General features: G+C 45.0%; 1 protein-coding gene across 1 annotated transcript in view; it reads left to right on the plus strand.

Moving 5' to 3' along the window:
* The window catches only part of LOC147618835 (uncharacterized), a 72,455-nt gene that overhangs the window by 1,019 nt on the left and 43,888 nt on the right, over nucleotides 1-27,548 (plus strand). The window lies entirely within an intron of this gene.

Genomic DNA, 27,548 nt, shown 5'->3' on the forward strand with positions numbered 1-27,548 from the left:
CATACATGGCGCGGCCTCTCAATTTACCCATAAGTTGGACTATAGAACTCCAAATATGCTGTGCAGTGTTGCATCTCCATAAACAATGCTGTATAGTCTCAAAATCTGCTGCACATCTTGGGCAGGTAGGTGCTGCATCGAAAATCGATCTCCACTGATTGGTGGGGAGGCCACCATGTAAAAATAACCAAAAGGAATGAGAGATCTGACTCCTTTTGTATGAATGCCAAAGCCTATGTCAATATCTGCGCTGTATCACTCGAGATATATCATAGCTCTCCCAATGAGGCCTGAGAGTAGGGATCCTATGCATATGTCAAGTGAGAAGCTTGGCATTTCGGACCATGAAATTGAAAAAGGGAAGGCTTTTCAATGGATCGAAGGCATCAATCCATTCCCACTCTCTTGGATCCCATTGAAGATATCTAATAGGACTGCCACCATATAGCCACAAACACCAAGAGCCTTGAGTCACTATTTGAGGAGAAGGATCAATGAACCAATGCTTCCCTGAATCACCAACAATCCTCACTGGACTAAGCCTAGTATCTGTGATGATCCCCTCCATGCTACATCTCCTCAATCTCCCTCCAAGCATGATAGAATAGATGATGCAACAATGTGTAGCCTCCTGGCCTGGGAGAGCAATGACTTGCAGAGGTATGCCTATCCTTGAAAAGACTCCCAACCAACTCGGATGATAGTGTTACGTGCATCCCACACTTGGATGCCATGTGGACATATCTGAACAAGAAGGTCCCTAACCAGCCAGTCGGCCAGGTGTGGGCAGTCCCACACGCTTGCGCAGGGTTGCCTAGCAGCCTGGGCATCGCCCATGGTCATGTGCAAGTGGCCAGCAGTAGTCGGTGTGAAAACGATAGCCTTTTTTAGCATTAAATGCTATTATTGCTGGTCGTGGGTCTTTTTCAGCAAACCGACCCTAGTAAGTTGGCCGACCAGGTCTAGAAAGGGGTATATCAAGCCCAGCCATAAATCAAGTCATTTATCTCATATTTCACAAAGTGCTGCAGCTACTCAAGGGCTTGGACAGCCAAGGGAGAAGCTAACGCAAGCGTGAAAGGTGAAGGTCAAGGGAAGAAATTCATCTAAGCCAAAACAGGTTTTATTTTCAGATTTTGCATCATTCTAATAAAAGCAAATACACCATTCGTGGTGGGGGCCCTACAGAGGGTATTCAGGACCCAATACTGTGTCCTCTTCTCCCTCTCTCCCTCTCTCTCTCTCTCTCTCTCTCTCTATTTTTTGCACATCTACTTTTAGTTTTGTGCGTTATTCTTGTCGTGAACGATTGGTGTTGAAGTTACCGATCTACACCGAAGCTTCCGCATGTCATGGTGGTATTAGAGCCCACTTCAAGTGTAAAGATTCAGCAAGAAACCAGAAATTTTTTCTCGTTCGTGTGGTTGGCTTTCAAACTCTGGTGGACCACCCCTTTCGGAGTGACTCCTGTCCCTCGAAGGACGGTTGGTTTCAGCCTCCGGAAGCCCCCAGAAGCCTCCCACACACATAGTGAATGGTCAGATTGCGCTCCGGAAAGGTAGTGCATTTTCTTGCTATGGCGAGCTATGATGACGAGAGAGAACAAGAACCTTGGGACCGAAGTGCACCAGGCAGTCCATCTAGGGCATCAGGCATGAGTGTACCAGAGATGTTCCAAAAGATGATGTGAGCAATCGCAAAACAAAGTACCAAATTGGAAGAGCAGAAGGTGCAGATATTGGCTCTAGAAGAGCGTACCCGTTCTCCAGCTCTGCATTTTCTATCTCCTCCTTCCTCTCCTTCCGTTTCCCAGATTCTAGATCCTCTATAAAGGGACCCTTTTGAAGGGTCATGGCCGCAGTTGAGTTCGATGCTTGAGCTATAGATGCGTGCAATGGTCCTCAAATCAGTTTCCCGAGAAAATGAATTTCAGTAAGTATAATGGTAAACTCGACCCTACAACTCTTTATTCATGGTTGCATCAATTTGAACCTTACTTTGCCGCAGTTCGAAAAGTGATACTGACAGGGTGATCTTAGCTAGTTGGTACTTGGAAGGTGAGGCCGTTCCTTGGTGGACCCAGTGGGCTCATGCCCACACCAGATTAGGTATGCCAGCTTATGTTTGGGACGAGTTTGTCCGCGACCTTAAGTAGCAGTTTCTATTGCCCCATTACCTTGAGCAACTCGAAGATGAGTTTAGAGGAGCGCGTCAGAACGCGCAACCAGTCCTTCAGTTTGCCAATAAAATTTTAAACTTATGTTTGCAGTTGGGCTTATCTGATACGAACAAGAAAGGGCAATTCTTGTATGGCATGGACACGCAAATCCAGTGGGAGGTGTGTATGATTAGGCCAACCACCATCGAAGACGCACTCTCGCTTGTGCAAAGTGCTGAAATGAAGTACAATGGTAGAAAGTCCAAGACTTCCCAGCCGGCTACTCCCAAGGCTAACACCGGGTTGTTATCCGAATAGTCCCTTGGCATAGTCCTGACTCCTAAAGGCTATTGGATTTCGTGGAAGCGGATACAATCTTCTCATCAATTTGCTTCTCAGTTTTTGAAGCATACTCCACGGATTCTTCACTACTAGTTTCAATAGATTCTAGTCCACTCCCGGCAAATGCACTGAATTTGGTGCTAGCCAAATGCGACGGGGGGCGGCTTCGAGAGCATGAAGCTTTCTTTGAGTTCTCAATTCCTAGGGATTAGTTACCTCATGATGGAGATATGAGGCCCACTCATTCCTTTGGTGGGGGCGGGTTGTGGCGGCTTCGAGAACATGAAGCTTTCTTTGAGTTCTTGATTCCTAGGGATTAGTTACCTCATGATGGAGATATGAGGCCCACTCATTCCTTTGCAAAGAAAGAGGGTTTCTTGCTGTAGCTCAGTTTACAAAGAAAGAGGGTTTCTTGTTGTAGCTCAGTTACCTCATGCTGGAGATATGAGGCCCACTCATTTTGGCAGTTTCCTTTGCAAAGAGAGGGTTTCTTACTCTTTTCCATGATAAAAGGAGCCTTTTCTAGTTTAATACATGTGAACCCTCCTTAGAAAATAATTAGGGTTTTTAAAGGTCTTTTATGTGATTGATCGCATACTATTAAAAGTCAAATGGGGGAAAAGTTGGTCAAAGAGCATAGTGTGGTCAAGCTAAAGGCATCTAAAGGGGTGGACTCACATCCTTGAAGATGTAATCAATGATTAGCAATCAATCAATGATTAGCAATCATACTTATAAACTGTGCATCCCTACCATCCCACCTGGCTTGTTCCATTGTGGGAGGTGCGGAGGGAGATGCCACAGTTACATTAGAACTCGTATTACCATCCAAATTACCTATACTATGTTGTTGCGCTGGTGAGATAGGGCATACCTCAATGCTTATAACAACATTCCAAAGCCTTTGGTGACCAATACATGGCGCATCATATAGGACCACAACGGGTAGTTCGTCCTGTCAAGCTTATCCTTAGCGGAAAGCATCCCAAATACATCATTGCGTGCCATTTTAGCATGCAAATAACTAATCTCCAACATAGAATGCAAATATTTCAACTACTTGCTGCAGGTACTGACAATGTCCACTATATGCAATTGAGATGGCTGCCAAGAGATCACTAATGACATGTTGGGCTAATAATAAAGCAAGGAACTATACAAGTGAACCAAGAGACTCATAATCAGATGATAGATGTCTTGTGTGTGGCCTAGGAGTGAAGAGGAAGCCCAACGATGGTCAAGGACTATCAAGCTTTATATGAGGCAATCTACGGATCCAAAGGCCTCAAGTGTTACTCCCTCTACATATTTGTGAGGGTAGATCGGAGTAGCAGATCTATTGTTGGAAACAATGAAGCCAAGAATGTGAGTCTTTGTGGGTAGAATTAGGTATACTCTAAGTAGATCTAGCCCATGATTATGTGTGTGGTAGACTTGATCAAAACGGATGTCTCAATAGGTATCAAGACAAGTGGAGGTGACTTTTTAAGTGATGGACATGCATCAATGATCTGTGAGGAATCCAACAAGTGGCTCAATTGCATTGATATATATATCTCTCTCTTCTTCCATGTTATTTCAATTTGGAACCCCCTCCCCTTGCCCCCCCTCCCTCTTTTCTCTCTCTCTCTCTCTCTCTCTCTCTCTCTTCAAATTCTCTTTTTTTAATCTTCTTCTTCTTCTTCTTCTTCTTCCTCTCTCTCTCTCTCTCTCTCTCTCTCTCTAATTTTCATTGTTTTTATCCTCCTCTTCTTCTCCCTAGGGAGTGGGTAGATTCAAACTTGACACCTCCTGGTTGAAATTTACCGTTGGGTTATAACTCAAGAAGAAACTATTATATTTACCTAGATTTTTTAAGGTTTAAAAAATATCAAAATATATCCAATCATTAATCTAAGTCTCAACAGTAGATTAGACAGTTATGGGTGGTGTGCCAACAACACTCAAACCTTTTCAAGGTTTTAGGTATACTTCAATTGGGTTGTAAATTGCAGGACATGGATCAAAGATTTGTAGAAATGTGTGCGTGTGTTTTGTTCGGGGAGGGGGGTGAGAGGAGGGTGCTCGAATGCTTGTCAAAGGAGGATAACAATTATTGCAGAAGTTTCTTCTAGGATAACAGAAGATCAAATTTATCTATTTTCTCAGTATAGTTCTCAAATCCGTGAACATATGTCATAGATAGTGGGGAGAGATGTGGAAAAATTGGATGGTGAGCTTGAAATGGAGGCCTTCAGTAAGCTTCTTTCTGGTTATGAAAAGGCCAGAAATGAATGCTTAGCCCCACAAACCTCGCACTTGAGGTACTTTTCTCTATCATTCTTGTCTTCATGTTTCCCAATTTTGTTTGCTTGCTATATGGATTCAAAAGTAGAGGTGATATTGCCTGTAGGATCTCGCGCAAGTTGTATCGGAAGGGCAGCTGTAACACGGAAATCTTATCAATCATGAAAACTGATCAAACACATGAACATGCTAGATAAGAGAGAGAAATAGACAACTCTGCATAGTACAGGACACTAGGGGCCAGAAGATGGGCTGACCACTCCCTTTATGGTTAGATTACCAAAAAGGAGTTTGCTTTAGATACAACCTTGCGGGTGTCCAAGGATTCTCCACTGGCTAGCACTTGAATCTTCCAGTACAAGATGAAAACAAAAGCAAAACATATTCTGATTTTGATGTCCCTTCTTAGAACAAGAGAGCTTTTCTGGCTTATAGCACATGTAGGACAACCATGGACAGCCCACAACATTCCCACATCAGCCCGGGACAGCCCTGTATCTTCATCTTCCACTTGTTTGGCTCACATAGCAAATCGACCAGCCTACAAGGGCTGTTTTCAGAAGTCAACCAGCTCTCAATAGCCACAGAAAGAGTCGATCAGCAGTGGTTTACATGCTGTAAGGTAGCTGATCAGCATAACCAGCCTCCCACACAAATCGACCAGCTTTTATGGTGCCCAGATGCCCTGATCAGTGGCTTTTTCAGGGCTGTAAATAGCCGGCCAGCACCAGAATCGCCTCCAGAAGTGGTCGACCAGCTTCCTTCTTACACTTGGTTGATATCTGTTGCGGTGGATGGCGGTAGAAGGCTCCAAATTTGATCGACCAGCTCTCCCATGCACCAGGGAGCATGCGCATGCTCCAAACTCGAGTTCTCCTCTAGTATTAGAGCTTGTCTGCTAATAAGAACTTAGGTGTGTGCTTTTTAGGTCTAGGATGGGGCGCCTACAAGAAGTTTGCTCAAATCAGGTCTAGGGCCTGTCTTTTGGCTGCCACATGTATTAAAATAGTCCAACCCAATTCGAATAACTTATAAGTTGTCCGGTCACTTATAAGTGAGTGTGGACTTGCACTAATAAATATTAGTATGTGAAATCATAAAGCTGTAAATTGGGTTTTTAGGGACACTTACCACCTCTAAAACACATGTAGACCACATGTCAGTTCCAAACAGGTGTGCGCATACCATGGTTAGTTAGTACGAAAGGTACGATACGGTACGGTACGATAAAATACGGTACTAATTGGTACCTTAAAATTTTTTGAGGTACGGTACGATATTTGTACGTTTTTTTTTAAAAATACTTCCTAAACTTCAAAATTGTAGACAAGAAGTTACAAAATAGTAGAACCATGAACATAATGTCATCATGCCATTAGAGTACAAAATTGCTACAAAAGGATAGGCCAAAAACTCATGGCATGGGCGACCGCCAACATGCGTACATACATGATACAGTATACTACATACTACAATACATCATCGATGGGCTAGAAGGAGATAGATGCCCAATGCCTAGAGAGCTATAACATATCAAAAGTCTACATCATCACCAACATCTGCATGACCATCAACATGATCACTACTAGAGTGTCCATCAAGAGAGTTCTCTGAAGAGGACTCTTCGAAGGTGGACGAGACACTCTGGGGATCATTCTCGCTAAGTAGGTTGCCATCATCATCAAACAAGGGCTCTCTAGGCAGTGGGGTATCATCACGAGGGGGCAATGGAAGCTCACTATAGAGCTCCATGAAGATTGCCTCCTCCTCCTCATCAGGCAATATGATCGCTTGCCTAATATGGCAATGGCAAGTGCACACGCTCCTGACAAACAGCTTCGGAGCTTCCTATAGGCTGCAAAGGGCGATGAATGGCTCTCTAGAAGACTGAAATTGCTCCACGCAACAACAACAACAACAACAACAACAACACCACCACCCCAAAAAAAAAAAAAAAACTCGTACGGTATCGTACGAATCCGTACGGCACCCTACCGTATGGCAGGTACGTACGATTTCAGTCGTACGACGTACGGAACTAACCCTGGCGCATACACGTCCACAGGGTGCCCAGACATCCTTGGCCCCCTGGACAACACAGGCAATAATCTCAGCCATTGTCCAGGCAAACAAGACAAGCCATTCAAATATAAAATCAAAGTCATGCACACACATGAGTGCAGCTAGATTGGAAGAAATACCCATATGCTCAGTTGTATCAAGTAAAGTGTTTAGGGCTTCATGATCCTTCCGGAATCTTCCCAAAACATAAATATAGAAGATCACCAGGATAGCTAGTTCCGGGAAATCGCATCATGTCAGGCTCCATGAGCCATACATGTACTATCATGTCAAGCTCCATGAGCCATACATGTACTGTCATGTCAGGCTCCATATGCCATACAAACATAGCATGTCAGGTTAAACAAGCTATACATGTATATCATGTGAGGCTTCATATGTCACACATGAACAATAGAATATAGAAGCAATGAGGAATTTTGTGACATTTCCCTCGGCTTCTAAGCAGTTGACCGCAGTTAAGCTTCCAGATAGGCCTTCAAAAGTTTCGGATAATCCTGAAAATAATCCTCGTCCATCCATTTTGCATCCATAGCTGAATAGTTTTTAAATTTCACAAGATACCTGCGTACTAGCTTGCCACCTGCATGCTTACGTTGCTTATGAAAAACTATTTGCTCAGGTTGCAATACCTCTTCAAGCTCATCCACCTCTGGTGGATCTTCAAAAACTTGTTCCATAGGAGGTGGTCCTACATAAGGCCTTAGCAAGTTGACTGAAATGCATTATATATTTCCCAGTGATCGGGCAATACCAATCTATAAGCCACTTCATTTATCTTCTGCAAGATCTGGAATGGCCCATAATACTTGTTCTAAAGCTTAGGATACTGGCCTTCTTTACCTGGCCGCTTCCGAAGACGTGCTTTCTCGAACTTAAGTAACACCAAATCACCTTTCTTGAAAATAACCTCTCGCCTGTGCTTGTTAGTTACCTTTTTATGCTTAGCTTGAGATCTTTCTATGGCTATCCGAACTTCTGCTAATTTGTTTGTAAGATAGGTGGTAGCACCACCTTGCCATAAACTATCTCAAACGGAGCCTTGTTAGTTGAAGAATGCACAATATTATTGTAAGCGAACTCAACCAAGGGCAAATACTTTTCTCAATTTGTCTTTTGCTCAGATACATAACGCTTGAGCAAATCAAGTACGGCTGAATTTGCAATCTCACTCTGACCATCCTTTTGAGAATGATAAGTTGATGAAAAATTCAGCTTTGTGCCCATATTATCAAACAATGTCTGCCAAAATAAACTAGTGGTTTGAGGATCTCTTGTTAGCAGTCATCTCCTGTGTGTACCATATTACTCAGTAGAGAGTGAGGGCCATTGTTATGGGTGTGCTTGCCCGTGTAGGAGTTTCTCCATTTTTCCTCATTGTCCATATGTTCCCAGTTTTGCTAGTCGTGTGGGGGGACTGTTTGTGCTAGCCGACTTGATCTGTTTGCTGGCCGACTGATGATTTGTTGGCCGACTTGATCTAGGTGTTGGCCAATTGGATATTATCTGGTCGTGGGTCCATTCAAGGGCTGTCGGCTCAATTGCTATTGGCCGACTGGCCGCCCCTACATGTATATATAGCATGTGTTCCCCCCACATCAATTTTGTACTGGATTCCGGTGTATATAGTAGAGTTTATACCACCTTCTTCTCTCTTTCATTTTTGTACTTTTGCTCTCAATACTTTCTCATTTTCGTTGCTCATTTTGACATGGTATTAGAGCCCCAGGTGCTTGAAGCTTGAAGACAGTGAGAGCATTCGGGGCTGCTGCATTTGGTGCTGATTGGAGTCTTTTTGGGCTGTACAGGACATGGAGAACAAGGTATCAGGCGACGTCACTGTTGGACAGGCACCTTACATTGAGGTGCAGCCTCTCCTTCATATTTTTTTTCCCACCCACCGTCCCTTGAGAAGATCACATGAATCCCCAAGATGGCAGATTGGCTCGAGATGGCAAAGAAACATGTGAAGATCCTCACTCTTTCGACGTTCCCGGTGGACCAATAGGGAATAACTATGGCATCTGGAAGGTAATGATGGAGTCTATCTTGGAGTCTTATGATTTCGCTCATTTCATTGTGGTTGGAGTTCCAAGGCTAGAGTTGGAGGAGGAGCTTTCACTATCCACTAGGAAAGAGTAGGAGGCTTGGGCACAGTTGTGGGATCTTGTCAATGCTCGTGTGCGTTCTTTCATCTTCCTTAATTGCACACCCCAAGTGATCAATCACAGCAAACACATGATGGTGGCTCGAGGGATTCGGCAGCACTCGGCTTCTTTGTATAATCGGGTATCATCCATAAAGAGGATTTCCTTGGAGGTGTAGATGCGAGTGATGAATCCTACAAAGTCTTCGACGATGCGAGAGCACATCAACTAACTTGAGGCTCTTTAGCAAGAGGTTCTTTAGGCTGGGAAGGAGATATCATCAGAGGATATGGCGATCACTTTGTCGTCTCATCTTTCCCCTCAGTACTCAGCTTTCTATTCTTCTTTGATCACCAGTGGGAGGCTTAGCACCATTACATGGGAGGAGCTTGTGCTGATGGTATTGGACCAGGAAGAGTGTTTTTTGAACCCTCCACAAGGCGGAGGTTCTGAGGTTAGACTGGCCAGCGGTCAAAAGGCCACAACAACAACAAGGACAAAGGTAAGTCTTCACCAGCGAAGTCTTCTGAGAAGAAGCACGACTTAGAGCGTGATGCTTTCAAGGCCGAGTGGACCTGTAACTATTGTGGCCAGAAGGGTCATTATTGGAGGAAATGTCCTCAGCGGAGCACTGAGAAAGGTGCTGATTCCTCAGCTGCAGCCGCAAAGATTCCAATGTTTGTGTACTTGGAGATATGGACATCGAAGGTTCATCTTCTTCGAGCAGGGAGGCGGTTGGTCTCACTGTTGGGGATACTCAGAACTGGATTCTCGACAGTGGTGCTTCCAAGCACACGACTCCGTCCCGAGAGTTGTTATAGGATCTTCGAAGGCGAACAGGTCACATCTTTATTGGTGACGAATCCACTATTCCGATTCACAGTGAGGACAGGTTGGAGATCGTTCCCGATGGCACAGGGGGGAAGCATTCCTCCCGGGTTCTTTATGTTCCATCTCTTGGCTTTCATCTTTTGACAGTGCATGAGGTTTGTAAGACTGGCATGCGGGTGGAGTTTGATGAGCATTTTTGTTGCTATCCGTGACAAGCAACATGCTAGGTTGTTTGGGAAGGCGGAGTGGAGAATGGGATTTATAGATTCTCAGCACTCTCTTCACTTACATGTACTTAGCTCAGTGATTTGTGGTATTTTCGTTTTGGCCACTTGAATGTGGATGCGCTGAGGCAAGCTTTCCGGGACTAGATGGTGGATGGCTTGCTAGATGTTGGTAGCAAGTAGGGACATTGTAGTTCTTGCATTCGTGGGAAGTAGCACAGGGAGTCTTTTCCGAAGCAGGTTGCTAGGCGGTCTTCGAAACCATTGGAGTTGGTACACACTGACTTGTGTGGTGAAACTAGCGATGCCCGGGGGACTAGGGCCTTTGACACACTTGTCGATACCATCAATGCATATTAAAACATTTAAACATGGCCACAACCTTAACACATATCCATCATCACTTTGCATAAAACATAAAAGTTGCACAAAACATCCACAAATGCTGAAAATGGAGCTTGCACATGTGACACCGCATAGAGGCGGGAATGGGCCGACCCCCCCTTGGAGTATTTTATTACCCAAGGATAATAATATCATGTACAAGCTTTGAGGGCCTTACTCTCCCCACGGGAGATGCCGGATTATCCATATACAAATGCTATAACACAACCCAACACGAGGCAACCAAGCCGGAACATAGGCTGTAGAAATGCCGAGCCAATAATATAATCCATATACCTCCGTGCGGGTACTGATTCTTCCTTCCCCAAAAACCACGGGTCTTCATGCAATAGAGCTAGTACAGCAAGTACAACTCTCCATTCAGCTGGTACAACAAGTACAATGGTTGGTATAGCAAGTACAATGGTTGGTACAACCGGTACAGTGGCTAGTAAAGCAAGTACAATAAGTACAAATGCTGGTACATCAGGTACAATGGCTGTTACAGCAAGTATAGTGGCTGGTACAACAGGTACAATAAGTACAAATGCTGGTACAATAGGTACAAGGATTGGTACAGCCAGTACAGTGACTGGTACAACATGTACAAGGATTGGTACAACAAGTACAATGGCTAGAAATCATAATAAATGATTAAATACCCTTGCCTTCAGTATTTCTTCGTGATGGAAGCCTCCAAAACAGTCCCCAACAGCCGGTATTCTTCATGGGCAGCCTTCAAGAGAGAGAAAGAGAGTAGCCATCATTAGGGCAGCCTGTAACGGTGGTAGAGGCTAGTGTGCAGCAAGACAACCTCCATTAATGAAGAGAGAGGGCTCCAATTTATAGATTTGGGTCTCCCATGAGCTAAAATGGCAAGAGAAGACTACAATGACAAGTGGAGAGCCACACAATAGCTGAAGTGTCGAGTGTGAGGCCACTTGTCTCACTTTGATCCACTTTCTAACTAGTGTCAGGCCACTTATCTCACTTTGGTCCACTTTTTGGGCACATGTCCCAATCTGAGGGATGGGTCCTTCCATAAGCCTTATCTCACTTTGGTCCACTTTTTGGGCACATGTCCCAATATGAGGGATGGGTCCTTCCATAAGCTTTATCTCTAAAAATATCCCAACTGGTAGACATTCTGTCATAGGCACTTTGCCAACTCTTGGTATTTGCTCAATTCTAGATGTAATGATGCGAACAAAATTTTCATCGGAGTCGGGCCAAAAATAGCAACTCTCCTAAATTTTAGGAGTGTGGTCCTTTGTATTCGAGGATAATCTCCCATTCCCAAAGCTTTACTTTCCAAATATTTAGAATCCTGGAGTCCACCAGACCTCTTTCATACTGGGAAATGTCCAGGCTGGTGACATGTGGACCTATGCAATCCCCATCTTTGGGAGGTTCCTTGTATTTCATGTTGCTTGTGGATGATTGTAGCAGGTTCACACTGGTTTATTTTCTTTCCTAGAAGGACCAAGCCTTTACTCGGTTCAAGGATTGGTATGTTATGGTGGAAAAGGAGTCTGGATTGCAAGTGATGACTATTCGGGTTGACAAAGGAGGGGAGTTCTCTTCTAATGCTTTTGTGCGGAGTATGGTGTGAGGCAGCTCAGGAACACAAAAAAGCCGCTATAGCTTGCCGACTCACCACCTTCGGAACACTCACAAGCACAAGGGGCACCACCAGCTTCTCTAGCTGGAAAGAAAATCAGTATCAGACCACACGTTTCCTCATATTCCTACTCCTATACCCTCATTCATCCACCACCATCACACACCACAGGCTCAAATCGGAAGAGCAAGACACTTCTATTGCTTAATCTGCAACTCAATCGGCGGAGTACAGAGGGAAACTTACAATTGTCCAAACACAAACACAGGAAATAGTGATAGAAGCTTGTCGAGCTCCAGCCTGATCACATCAGCAGGCGAGCAATCACACAAAGACAAGTTCACCACCGCCACCACTTCCGTTATTAACACATTACACACTCCCTCTCATAGCTCACACAGCATCACCAACCTTGCTCTTGTATCCAGCCCAAACCACATCACTTCAGTACCTACTAACAGCAGCTCTCTCTTGCTGCAGCTCTAAACCTGCATAGGCCACCCCTTGCGCTGTCAATTGCACTCCAAAGCCCTTCAGCTCGACCCAAGGCGGTCTTCGAGCACCAGCCCTCTCTCCACACACGCCCGTTACAAGGCCTGCGCCTCTCTGATCTCTACAGCGCCACAGCAAGCCTTCGCACCTGGACCCGGGCTCTCCTTTTTTAAGCAGCCAACCATGTACACAGAGGCCGCCTCCACACGGCTCCCTTCGCTTGCGATCCTCTCCTCACAGCCACTTCAGTGCTGCCACCTTCCCTTCGGTGCCCTTCCTCGCCTCTCTTATCTGCAGCGCCTACCAGCCCTTCTCACCTACGACTGCGTACCCTTCTCTTCGATCATCTCTAGTCCCTTCACGATTCCCAGCAGCCGGCTCTGCCCAAGGCGGCCTTCTTTTTGTCTTCCGCAGCTGCAGCGCCTGTCAACACCACAAGGCGGCCTGCTCCTCACTGCTTCGCCTTTCAGAGTCGCCCTCTAGCATAGGCCTCCAGCTCCTTTACGTAGCTCACAGCAAGGCGGTCCTTCTGCAGCCAGCCCAATCTGCATACCGTGACGCTTCCAGTCACCAACTCTAAGGCGGCCACTTTCTTGCTAACCTGTAGAATCGCCTTCACCCGGGCTTCTTTTTTCCAGAGCCAGACCGTCCTCTTGCTTCGCTTTTTCTTTTCGTTTGCTCCACCAGCTTCTAGACGACGCCAACTTTCGAGATGCTGGCAGCCTACAACGTTTCCACTTGGCTACAAGTTGGCCACCTTGTTTATTATATTTTTATTATTTTTTTAAAGCTTCAAAATGGCCACCACCAATACTAAAAAAACCCCTCCTCTTCCTTGTACTTCGGATCATCACACCGCGCCCATAACCTTCCAAAATTATGCGAGAGCTGCCCACAGCCTCATGATCAGCATCATTAACTTACCAAGCCCATCAATTTCCCAGTCGGTGCTCTGCTTTTGGTAACCATCTGCACACCATATTATTGCTATAACCTCCAGATCTCCAACATTTGCTCCCAAAAAAAACAGGTGCATATACTGTGAGTGAGAGACGGTGTGGAGCACGCGAAGAAACAGAAGAAAAACGTGTGGAGGCCTGGAGCAAAACGATGGAGCTCAAATTATGAAGATAAGATTGTTACAAAACTTAGGGCATATAATAACCCTAACTGGTGCCCGTTTCACATAACGGTAAGTTGGGCGCCTTATTGGGCGCGGGGAAAAAACCTCACTTAAAGTGAGTAAAAAGTGCCCGGCCGGTCCTAATACATTGGCCACTGCCCATAATAATGTCAGGACATTATTTCTAACACCCCCCTGCAGTGCCAATGTGGGTACAAGGCATGATGTCAATCACCAAAAGGAAGTAAGCCTAAAGCTTTGCGGAAAGCTTCAAACTTTTCTCGAGGTAAAGCTTTGGTGAAAATGTCTGCGACATTGTCATGTGTTGGACAATAGATCATGCTGATCTCCCCTGCATGAAGTCTCTCTCTGACATAATGATAATGTATCTGTATGTGTTTCGTTCGTGCATGAACCACAGGATTCCGTGCTACTGCAATAGCACTCTGACTGTCAGTGAGAATCGGAGTAGGCTCCTCCAATAAAGGATGAAGATCTGCCAAGAGTCTGCGTAGCCAAACACATTCCACTGTCGTTGTGAAAGCTGCCCTGTACTCAGCCTCACAAGACGAGGTAGCTACTGTAGATTGTTTCTTGCTCAACCATGAAATGCATGAGTGTCCCAAAAAGAAACAATTACCACTGGTAGACTGCCTTGTGTCGAAGTCACCAGCCCAATCTGAATCACTGTATGCATGTAAATGCAAGTCACCCCCCCTGGGAAACATCAAGCCATAAGACTTGGTGCCTTGCAAGTAACGAAACACACGCTTTACAGCTTGCCAATGAAGCTTTCGTGGGCTGTGCATATATCTGCTCACCTGGGATACTGCATACTGAATATCCGGTCTGGTGTTGCACAAGTAAATCAGGCACCCAACAGCCTGACAATAGAGAATAGCATCAAAAGATTCACTGCCATCATGTACTGTAAGTTTCAGCCCTGGTTCCATAGGAGTGGAAATAGGCTTACAATCTTGAAATTTGAATCTTTCCAACAGTCTCTGTACATACTTCGACTGTAACATAAAGATACCCTTCTCACTTTGTATGAACTGTATGCCCAAGTAATAGTGCAACATACCCATATCTGACATGTCAAATGCAGATTTGAGTTCGGACTTAAAATCTGAAATTTTATCCGCATCAGTACCTGTGAGCAACATATCATCTACATAAAGAATGATTATCAAAATATCCCCCCCATCTCTCTTGATGTAGAGGGTGCTTTCAGTTGGACTGTTGGTGAACCCCTGGCTAGTCAAAAATGCATCAATCTTTGCATACCAGGCACGCGGTGCTTGTTTTAAGCCATACAAAGCTTTCCTCAACTTGCACACCTTGTGCTCTTGACCAGACATAGCAAAACCAAGTGGTTGTATCACATAAATCTCTTCCTCAAGATCACCATTCAAAAAGGCTGTTTTTATGTCCAACTGATGTACAAACCAGCCATAATGTGCAGCCATAGCAACAACAACACGGATGGTGGTCATCCGAGAAGTGGGGACAAAAGTTTCTTCATAATCTATGCCCTTTTTCTGAGCATAGCCCTTAGCAACCAGCCTTGCTTTGTACCTGTCAATGGTACCATCTGGTTTGCGTTTAACCTTATAAACCCACTTTGTACCAATTGCCTTCTTGCCAGGAGGCAAATCCACCAAATCCCATGTATGATTCTTATCAATAGAATCCAATTCAGCTTGCATGGCCTGCATCCAATGCTGATTTTCACTTGCATCTTCAAAACTCTCAGGTTCCTCTTCATCCATAATAGAACTCACCCAAGCTGACTCTGAAAAGTGAGAGCTTTCAGCCTCACGTGTACTCCTACGTGTCCTACCTGGTAATGGAGCAGCAAGTCTACTCTCTTGAAGAGTCTGTATAGCCCAACGAGGAATGGTTCTAGCTTCTTGCAAAGCTGTCCTCTCTTGTACAACAATATCCTCTTCTGCTTGCTGTATGTCAGGCTCAGCCTGGGGCTGATTTAAAGCATCAAACACACGAGGTGGTGGCTGCAAATTCTGAAATTCAGCCGGTATATCAGCTGTGGTTCCTATGCCAATGGGTAACAACCCTTCAAATACATCAAAAGACTCCTGAGGTTGCTGAAATTTAAATTCAGCAATGGGTTGTGCTGAATTCTCTGCAAAAACAACATCTCTGCTCACAAAAATCTTCCGTGTAACAGGATTATAGAGACGGTACCCTTTACTTTGACTGCTGTAGCCAACAAATATGCACTTTATGGCTTTATCATCAAGCTTCCCACGAAGCTCCTGTGGTACATGTGCATAAGCCAAGCAACCAAACACACGAAAATAATCAACACTAGGTTTCCGATCAAACCAAGCTTCATAGGGTGTAACAGATCTGAGTGCCTTTGTAGGGCACCTGTTCAACACATGAGTGGCACACATAAGAGCTTCCACCCAAAACTTATGTGGCAATCCCTTTGCTTTCAGCATACACCTGGCCATCTCCATGAGTGACCTATTCTTTCGTTCGGCCACACCATTCTGCTGAGGTGTATATGGTGTAGTACACTGGTGTACTATGCCCTTCTCTAAACAAAAAGCATCAAATACTTTAGATAAGTATTCCCCCCCTCTGTCAGTTCTGAGAGTCTGCACTTTTTGTCCTGTTGCATTTTCAACCATGTTGACATAATGTCGGAAATGCATAAAGACATCAGATTTGTTCTTCAAAGCATACACCCAGGCATATCTGGAAAAGTCATCAATAAAAGTAACAAAATACCAATGACCTCCCAAGGATTGTGTCCTCATTGGACCACATACATCACTGTGAATGAGCTGCAATTTGCGGACAGCTCTAACAACTCTATCCTTTTTGAAAGCCTGACGATGTATCTTTCCCAAAATACATCCCTCACACACATGTCTGGGAGGAGTCTCTAAATTAGGTAGGGCATCTACCATTTTCAGCTTCTGAAGTGCCATGAGACTGCCATAATTTACATGCCCAAACCTGGCATGCCACAACTCTGCATCCTGCATAGCAGATGTAGAGGTAGAAGCAACACATGCACTGTGCCTCTCATAAGGATCAAGACGGTACAAACCGCGACATAAGGTCCCTGTAGCAACCAAAGCAAAGTCACTTTCCCTGTCACGGACCATACATTTAGTATCCTCAAACGAAACAAACAGCCCTCTCTTTGCAAAAGAAGACACTGAGAGAAGATTCTTCTTTATCCCAGGCACATACAATACATCCTGAAGGAGAAACTCTGAGCCATTAATGTCTGTAAGCATAACATCCCCTGTGCCCTGAACTGGATAAGAAGCATTATTTGCACACGTAACCTTTCTGCCACAAGAAGAAGGTACCATCTTGCCAAACAAATCCTTTCTGGACGTGATGTGCCTTGAGGCACCACTGTCAAAGAACCATACATCACCACTTTCACTCACACTGAGTGAATGAACCTCATTTGAGGGATCATAGCTGCAAGTAAAGAAGCACCAATCCTCTTCCACAAGGTTGGCTGTGGCATCATCTTTCTTGTTATCCACATCTGAAGAGTCTTCAACTGAATTACCAGACTCTTTCTTCTTTTCCTTGGCTATCCTCTTATAACATTCATGAATATAGTGACCTGGCTTCTTGCAGTAATGGCACTTACCCTTCTTTTTAGGTTTCTGTGCATCATCCTTCTCTTTACTAGATGGCTGTCCTGATTCTGACTTAGGCTTATATGCACCAGATTTTCCTTTGCCCTTGTTCTTGGCAAAGAATGCTTGCTCACCACCCCTTTGCATGACATTTTTCCGAGTCTGCTCTTCCTGCAACAAAAGTCCAACCAATTCCTGAAAGGATAGAGGGACAGGATTACCCCTCATGGACAAGTGAAGAGATGTATGAAAACCCAAATAAGAGCTCGGTAAAGAGTTAAGTGTAGTGGTGACCATCTCAGCATCAGAAATGATTTCATCAATATTCAAGAGCTGTTCTCTCAAATCCTGAATCTTCGTAAGATGATCCTGCATAGAATCACCCTCATCCATGCACAAGTGTGATAGTTCCCGCTTCAAAAAGGCAACTCTAGCCTCATTGCGAGCCTGATACATGTGCTCCAAAGTATCCCATGCAGCCTGAGATGTCCTGCATGAACGGATATGCAGAATAATGGACCTCTTAACTGAAAGTGCAATCAAAGAGAGTGCCTGAGCATCCCTGGAATCCCACCTAGTTTGTTCCTGTGTAGGTGCCTGAGGAGCTGGTAGTACAACCTGCTGCCTGCCATGTTGTGGAGGGGTAGCTGGGGCCACATGCATAGGCCTTGCCTCAGCTCCACTTACATAATTCCACAAATTCTTTGCAACTAGCAGATTCCTGAGCATAAAGCTCCACAGGGAATAGTTGGTTCCATCCAACTTATCTTCCTGGGCTAAAAACCCAAACACATCAGCAGTGTTCTGTGCCATGAGAGCAAACTGTAACCTGCAAAAGAGACTGACTGCACAAGAGTCCACAAATATTGCTGGATACTGTCTGTTTCACACAGATAGACAGCACAGCAACAAAAGCCCCAAATTTCTGGTGGCTCAAATTTCTCTGATTCCCACAAAAAACCTGTGGGAGCTGTCACAGATTGTGCAGCAACATAAAAACAGCAAAAGCCCCAAATTTCGGACTTGATTTGCTGACAAAATTCACAGTTAAGCTCCAAAATACAGCAGGTAGACTCACCCGAGTTGCTGCTGCAGATTGCTGGGTACGAACTGATGCAGAAGACGGTACAACGCTGTACGGAAGGCTGTACGGACAGCAAACAGCAACCAGCAGGTGCTGTACAGAGCTGTACGGACAGAAAACAGCAGATATGGCTGTACGACAGCTGTACGGCTGCTGTACGATCAGAAAACAGCAGCAAAACTGGTCGTACAGACCTGTACGGACAGAAAAACAGCAACCAGCAACCACACGTGCTGCTCAGATGCTGTACGGCCTGTAGAAAAACGACCAGCACTGCTTTTTGCACCAGAACAGTGCCCGAGACACACAGAAAGCAGTCGCCCAGGTCTGTAGAAGGAGGGCGACCTGTTTTTCAGCACCAGAAGCAGGCGACCAGCACAGTAGAGAGTGTTTCTTCGCGACGAAAGTGCTTCACCAGCAGTAGGGAAGGCGGGAGCAGGAACAACAACCAGCTCTGATACCAATTGTGAGTGAGAGACGGTGTGGAGCACGCGAAGAAACAGAAGAAAAACGTGTGGAGGCCTGGAGCAAAACGATGGAGCTCAAATTATGAAGATAAGATTGTTACAAAACTTAGGGCATATAATAACCCTAACTGGTGCCCGTTTCACATAACGGTAAGTTGGGCGCCTTATTGGGCGCGGGGAAAAAACCTCACTTAAAGTGAGTAAAAAGTGCCCGGCCGGTCCTAATACATTGGCCACTGCCCATAATAATGTCAGGACGTTATTTCTAACATATACCAGTTCACAACAAAACCACTCGGTCTATACATTTGCCAGGGCCTTCAGGGCAAAGTTTATTCGCAAACCATCCACACCATATGTACACGGACTCAAAACACCTTTACAGAAAAATGCCTGACATACTTTGCCCAACCCCCAGCCTGCTGAATCATTCATGATCAGCAGTAAAAAACATTTCAAGACCTAAATCCATATCCAAAAGCTGCCCTTCATCTGAAATTACATCTTCAGACACTGCATCCTGCACAATCACCATCAAACGTGCATAATACTTCTTCAGCCTGTATCCATTTACCCTGGAAGCATGTAAAGTTCCATCTAAATCTGCCAATTGATAGGTACCATTTGCAAATCCTTGCATCACCAAGAAAGGTCCTTCCCACTTAATTTGGAACTTCTTATGAAAGGAATTATCCAGCCTGCTATAATCTATTATAACGTAATACCAAATCATCCTTCATAATTCCTTTGCTTTTTATTTTCTTGTTGAACTTCTCCATCGTCCTTGCTTGCATATTTTCATAATGCTTCAAAGCATTATCCCTGTTCAGCTGTGCTTCTTGTAAATATAACAGCTGCTCTTTAAGGGCATCTTTAGTTTCTTCCAAAAGCTTTTCCAACATTTTCACAGCTGGTATCTCCATCTCAATAGGCAATAAGGCTTCTTTCCCATAAACAAGATGAAATGGAGTGAAACCCGTACCAGTCTTAATTGCTGTCCTGTATGCCCACAAGGCAGCAGGCAACTCCAGATCCCAATTCTTGCCTTGTTGCTCTGTCACCTTAGATAAAATCTTGATCAATTCACCATTGAAACGCTCATTTAGGCCATTACACTGTGGATAGTAAGGTGTGGTAAAACTGCGACTAATCTTCATCTTCGTACACAAATAGTCCATAAACTGTGCTCTGAAACCTGGACCCTGATCAGAAAGTAATTCCAATGGCACACCAAACTTACAGCAGATATCTTGATATACAAATTTTGCCACCTCCTTAGCAGTAATTTGTTTCACTGCCTTTGCTTCTGCCCATCTAGAAAGGTAATCAACTGCAGTCAAGATGTAGCACTTCCCTCGGCCAGTAATAGGCAATGGTCCCACAGCATCAATTCCCCATTTTTCAAAAACATCATAAGCAAGAATTGTCTTTCTCATTTCAGGCTTTAATATCCGTCTACTGTGAGCTTGGCATTGTTTGCATGACCTGCACCAATGATTAACATCCTTATGTACACTTGGCCATACATAACCTTCCTGCAATACCTTATGCAAGGTAATCTTTGAGGCAAAATGTCCACCGCATGCTCCCTCATGGTTTTCTTTAAGAATTTTATAGATTTCTTCCTTCTAAGGTACCCGTCGCATTATCAAGTCAATTCCCTTTAAATACAAAGCATCACCAACCATCACATACCTTGCAGCTTTCCTGATAAAACCATATTTTTTTGATCTTTCAATACCATTAGGAATCATCCCTGTTAACAAAAACTCCTCAACATCCTGTGAATTCTCCCTGCCACAATAAAATGATGCATGAGCTTTAAGAACAAAAACTTCACCAATCATTCCCTGGGCTGCTTCATGAGCCTCCTCATTATGACCTCGATCCACATGCTTAAGACTCCAAGCTTCAAATTCCTTCAGCAAACCTTTAATTTTGAAACACATTTCTTTGAGTAACATATTCTTTGACTTCCAAACTCCCAATACCTGTTTTACCACAAGCAATGCATCTCCTCGAATGCGAATCCTGTGTACACCATACTTCAAACATATTTGCAATCCAACTTCTAGAGTCAGATACTCTGCTTCATTGTTGCTATGTGCATCCACTTTAACACCTTTCTTAAAAACAAGGCAACCCTGTGGATCATAAAGCACCAAACCTCCTGAGGCTGCATCATGGCTTTTCCTGTAAGAGCCATCAAAATATAATAAGTGTGCATTCACCAACTCAGCCGCATCCTCAACTGGCTTCTTGATGGTCTTCTCCTTTATAAGAAGAGGACTCTCCTTATATGTCAGTAGATCAGCTAAGGTAGCCCTGGTACTCTCTTCCACCAAGAATGAGAAAGTAAATTCCTGCAACTCAATCACCCACTTCATCATAGCCTTAGATAAATTTGTGCCATTTATCGACTGAGGCAAAAAGTGTAGCTCGTCAAAAACACAAAGGGGCGAGGCAGCAAGTAATGGCGGAACCGCCTACACGCATATAGTACACTAACCATAACAAGTTCCACCTCTGATAGCAACCTTTCTCTGGCAAGTTTTACTCTGCTAGCACAGTAGACTGGTTGCATATAATGTGATTCTTTCCCCTTCTGTAACAACATAGCTTCAATTGCATCTTCACCTACTGAAGGATTGACATAAAATACCTGTCCCCAATTAGGTGCCTGCATTGTAGGAATAGCTCCCAACACCTCTTTCACTTTCTGGAAAACTACCTCACACTCCTCCGTCCAATGCAAAGGATCATGCTTTGCTGCTTGCTGCAAAGGATATAACAACTGTGAAGATAGAGAGATAAATCGAGCCATATACTTCACCTTTTGCACAAAAGTAGCCAGTTGCCTTGTATTCTTTGGTGTAGGAAGAAGAAGAAGAGACTTGACTTTATCAGGATCTGGATCAATACCATTCTCTGAAATAACATGGCCCAAGAGCTTCACCCTCGGTTGAGCCAAAAAACACTTTTTTGGATTTAATTGACCACCACACTCATCATAACGCTGAAAAACTGTAGCCAGCCTATCACAATGCTCTTGCCTGGAGCTGCATATACAAAAATCATCAATAAAATCCTTCACAAACTTGGTCAAAGAAGGAGATAATACCCAATTTTCCCTTTTCTGATAGTAGGCTGGCCCATTCATCAATCCAAAAGGAAGAACTTTGTAGCAGAAACATCCCCACGCTGTAATGAAAGTCGTTTTGCGCTGATCTTCTTCTGCAATCTTTAACTGGAAATAACCTGAATACCCATCACAAACACTATACCTTTCATATCCAGCTACAGTATCCAAGATCTCATCCAAAAAAGGTAGGGGGTAAGAATCCTTCTTTGTAGCAGCATTCAAAGGCTTGAAATCCACACATATACGCCACCTGCCATCCTTCTTTGGACTCACCACCGTAGGACTTATCCACTCAGCTGTGTCCACTGGTGTAATGAAACCTGCACTCAACAGCTTATCAACTTCCTCTCTCAGGGCCTGCATTTGTTCTCGTCCCATCCTGCGAAGCTTCTGCCTAACTGTTTTTACCCCTTCTTTCAATTCAATCCTCAAATCTGGCCCTTTAAATCCTCGAATCTCCCTATAAGAGGTGATGAACAATTCTGGAAAATGAGACAGCATATTAACATATCTAACCTTTTCTCCACTCGAGAGATCCGGACTCAGCATTCCTTCAATCAGCTCCTGCTTCTTCTTCACTTCTATCTTTGGCTGCAGTAATTCCTCGATCACTTCATATGACCCCATGGTATCTTCTCCCTCAGCACCCACTTCATGCACTTCTTTATTTTCATTACCTTGTTGCTCTGATATTAGGAAAGCCACATCTGCCTCTTCTCCACTAGAAGCAGTGGTGGTCGATGAATCCATCTCTGATTCAGAAGTAGTGGTGGTAGTTTCCTCTTCACTTGAATCCTGTGGCCTCTCCCACACATCATTCAAAGATCTCCTACTATGCATTTCAAAAGATTTTTTATTACCCTGCTTATTATGTAAAGAAATGGTCCCATACCTCCAGTCCCGTACTGCACCCACCACTCGCAACCAGGGTCGTCCAAGAATAATTGGAAAAGCACCAAGACCCGTAGGCATCACATGAAAATCTACAGTAGCTTTGACATTAAAAGCTTCAATTTCCAACTCCTTTATCATACCAAGACATTTTACCTTTTGATGATTAGCCATCCTGATTCGAAAACCAGAAACCCCAGACACCCTCAAGCCTGACTGCTCCACACATGATTGGGTAATCACACAGATTTGAGCTCCTCCATCTATATAGGCCCGACCAAGGTTCCTACCTTTACTCCACACCTCCACAATAGGGCAAATATCTGGAAGCTCTTCTAAAGATAGTACTTTGACTGACCTCTTCTCTGACTCCTTTTCCATTGGATTCACAAGTCCCTTCCATTGCCTTCTCAATTTTGGCACCATCTCCACCAACTGCCCAAAGGTGATGTTGGCCTTTCTGTTCACCAAATCAGATTTCAAGTCATAGCTGGTTTGCCCATCCCCCAGTGGGAAGTCTGACACCTGGAACCTTCTACGAGGCTTCCGTTTCCTTTTAGCTTTCACATCTTCTCCTTCCTGTTGCTTCCCCTTCTTATGGCTGGGTCCAGCCACCCCTTTTCCTTCTCTTTCATCTGTTGTGCGCTTGCCAACAGGCATCACATCCCCTTCTTCTGTCACCTGAACATTCTCTAAAGTAACAACATTCATGACCTTTGCCTTCCCCTTCTCCTCAGCTGTGATTCCACTGGGGCCTGCTTGATCCCTGATATCAATACCATAATCATTTGACCTGTCAGGTAGCTGTGAAGGTAGTGGGTACATATCACCACCCATTCGCTGAGGCTTATCACAATCTGTACTCAGATGACCAAGCTCACCACAGTTCCAGCATGTAGGGATGAAACGACGGCCCCTACCACGACCACGTCCATATCCTGCTTGTCCATCTCCCCCTTCATGATTATTGCCTCGGCCTCTACCACGTCCACCACCTGTACTTCCCATTAAATTCAAGCTCAAATTCTTCATAAGATCAACCATCTGTTTCATATCCTGTCGCAATCCCTCATCAGAACCTGCAGGAACCATAGGTACTCCTTGACTAGCTTGTGGCATCATCTGCATAGCTTGGGCTTCAGTGGGCTTCATCCTCTCAATCACTGCATTCATGGGTGTAGCCTCCACTCTACGAATCTCCGGCTGTGCTGCAACTGGAATCATCCCCAGCTGATTCATCCGCTGCAACTTCCAGTCTTTTGATTTAGCAATTTCCACGGCATCCTCAAAAGACCTGGGCTTCTTCAATTCCACTTTCCAGCGAATACTCCTCTTAAGCCCGGCTACAAACTTGTTTTTCTTCATCATGTCAGGCGGTACCTGGTCTTCCCCTAAAGCCCTGCATAGAGTCTCCCATAGCAAAGAAAATTTCTTCATATAATCATCTAATGATTCAAACTCACCTTGTGTCAGAGCTTGCACCTCATGCCAAACCTTGTCGGGGTCTTCTATCTTCTTGAACCTATTGCTCAGTGCTGTCTTTAATCCATTCTCAGTCATATCAATACGTGGAACAGCAACCCTCAATGACTCCTCATAAGCCCTATACCAGGTCCTTGCATCCCCTTTCAAACAAATGCTCAGTAGCCGCAACACCTGTACCGACTCATTAATATGGTTGCTTATGCATGCAACCTCCATCCTTTCCAAGAAATCTGCCACATCCTCATTAGGGCTACCATAAAACTCTGGATAAGACATCATTTTAACCCCCAAACTTCACCTCGAACCCCAAGAAAACCTTCCCTGAAACTCTCAACACCTAGGGCCTACACCCTGGTAAACTGAAGAAAATAGCAGAGCAATCCTCAGTCAGACAATGCCAGAGCAACTCCTCAGTGGGGGCACCAGAAAGATGTGAGGCAGCTCAGGAACACAAAAAAGCCGCTATAGCTTGCCGACTCACCACATTCGGAACACTCACAAGCACAAGGGGCACCACCAGCTTCTCTAGCTGGAAAGAAAATCAGTATCAAACCACACCTTTCCTCATATTCCTACTCCTGTACCCTCATTCATCCACCACCATCACACACCACAGGCTCAAATCGGAAGAGCAAGACACTTCTATTGCTTAATCTGCAACTCAATCGGCGGAGTACAGAGGGAAACTTACAATTGTCCAAACACAAACACAGGAAATAGTGATAGAAGCTTGTCGAGCTCCAGCCTGATCACATCAGCAGGCGAGCAATCACACAAAGACAAGTTCACCACCGCCACCACTTCCGTTATTAACACATTACACACTCCCTCTCATAGCTCACACAGCATCACCAACCTTGCTCTTGTATCCAGCCCAAATCACATCACTTCAGTCCCTACTAACAGCAGCTCTCTCTTGCTGCAGCTCTAAAACCTACATAGGCCACCCCTTGCGCTGTCAATTGCACTCCAAAGCCCTTCAGCTCGATCCAAGGCGGTCTTCGAGCACCAGCCCTCTCTCCACACACGCCCGTTACAAGGCCTGCGCCTCTCTGATCTCTACAGTGCCACAGCAAGCCTTCGCACCTGGACCCGGGCTCTCCTTTTTTAAGCAGCCAACCATGTACACAGAGGCCGCCTCCACACGGCTCCCTTCGCTTGCGATCCTCTCCTCATAGCCACTTCAGTGCTGCCACCTTCCCTTCGGTGCCCTTCCTCGCCTCTCTTATCTGCAGCGCCTACCAGCCCTTCTCACCTACGACTGCGTACCCTTCTCTTCGATCATCTCCAGTCCCTTCACGATTCCCAGCAGCCGGCTCTGCCCAAGGCGGCCTTCTTTTTGTCTTCCGCAGCTGCAGCGCCTGTCAACACCACAAGGCGGCCTGCTGCTCACTGCTTCGCCTTTCAGAGTCGCCCTCTAGCATAGGCCTCCAGCCCCTTTACGTAGCTCACAGCAAGGCGGTCCTTCTGCAGCCAGCCCAATCTGCATACCGTGACGCTCCAGTCACCAACTCTAAGGCGGCCACTTTCTTGCTAACCTGCAGAATCGCCTTCACCCGGGCTTCTTTTTTCCAGAGCCAGACTGTCCTCTTGCTTCGCTTTTTCTTTTCGTTTGCTCCACCAGCTTCTAGACGACGCCAACTTTCGAGATGCTGGCAGCCTACAACGTTTCCACGTGGCTACAAGTTGGCCACCTTGTTTATTATATTTTTATTATTTTTTTAAAGCTTCAAAATGGCCACCACCAATACTAAAAAAACCCCTCCTCTTCCTTGTACTTCGGATCATCACACCGCGCCCATAACCTTCCAAAATTATGCGAGAGCTGCCCACAGCCTCATGATCAGCATCATTAACTTACCAAGCCCATCAATTTCCCAGTCGGTGCTCTGCTTTTGGTAACCATCTGCACACCATATTATTGCTATAACCTCTAGATCTCCAACATTTGCTCCCAAAAAAAACACGTGCATATACCAGTTCACAACAAAACCACTCGGTCTATACATTTGCCAGGGCCTTCAGGGCAAAGTTTATTCGCAAACCATCCACACCATATGTACACGGACTCAAAACACCTTTACAGAAAAATGCCTGACATTTGGCATCAAGAGGGAGCTGGCCAATATAGGGTTGTCTTTAGAGAATGGAGTGGTCGAGCGTAAAGGACTGTGGTGGAGATGGTGTGGACGATGTTGGAGCATCATGATCTTCCTCGTCCAATTTGGGGAGAGGTTGTGGCTACGGCTGTCCATACCCTCAACTGATCTCCGACAACTTCAGTACCTAAGATGACTCCATTTGAGGCTTCTTTTGGTAGGAAACCAAATGTCTCCCATTTCTATGTTTTTGGGAGTGATGCCTATGTTCACATACCAAAGAAGCAGAGGGGGAAGCTTGACTCAAAGTCCTAGAAGCTTGTTTTTGTGGGATATAACTCTCTTTCCAAAGGCTACAGGTTATATGACCCAGAGCGGAATGAGGTTGTTGTTAGAAGACATGATGAGCATGTTCCAGCTTCCACTATTGAGGAGCCACCACTTCTTGGAGAACCAGATGAGTATGAGGATGATTCCCAGGCTATTGTTCCGGCTAGCCAACCTCAGTCAGCTGTAGAGGTTAAGCCTGTGGTTGGAGATGAGCCACGCAGCAGTATGACTCGGATGCTCCGTGTTCTGTTCGCGTACCAAAGTGGTTGTTGGACACCATCCGGGAGTCAGGTGTTACGGAGTATCCCTCCGAGTGGACTACGAAGGATGGACCTCGAAGATCGCACAAAGTTGGTGATAAAAGTCCATTAGAGGAGCTTTTACAGGTGAACTATGCATTGATGTCTCGAGAGCTTTTACAGGTGAGCTTTGCATTGAACTATACATCGTTCGGGACAAAGAGCCTTCTTTAGTCAAGGAAGCTCTTTCCCAAGAGACTTGGAGGAAAGCCATTCAAGTGGAACTTGAAGCCATAAAGAAGAATAATACTTGGGAGTTGGTTATAAGGCCTTCAGAACGGTTAGTCATTGGTGTCAAGTGGGTCTACAAGACCAAGTATACGTCTGATGGGTCAATGGACAAGCACAAGGCCAGACTTGTGTGGCTAAGGGCTATGCTTAGCGGCCTGGCATCGACTACGAGGACACTTTTGCACCGACAGC

Source organism: Cibotium barometz, chromosome 34 (assembly GCF_041138505.1).
Source record: "Cibotium barometz isolate CiBa-2024 chromosome 34, ASM4113850v1, whole genome shotgun sequence".
Taxonomy (NCBI): Eukaryota; Viridiplantae; Streptophyta; class Polypodiopsida; order Cyatheales; family Cibotiaceae; genus Cibotium; species Cibotium barometz.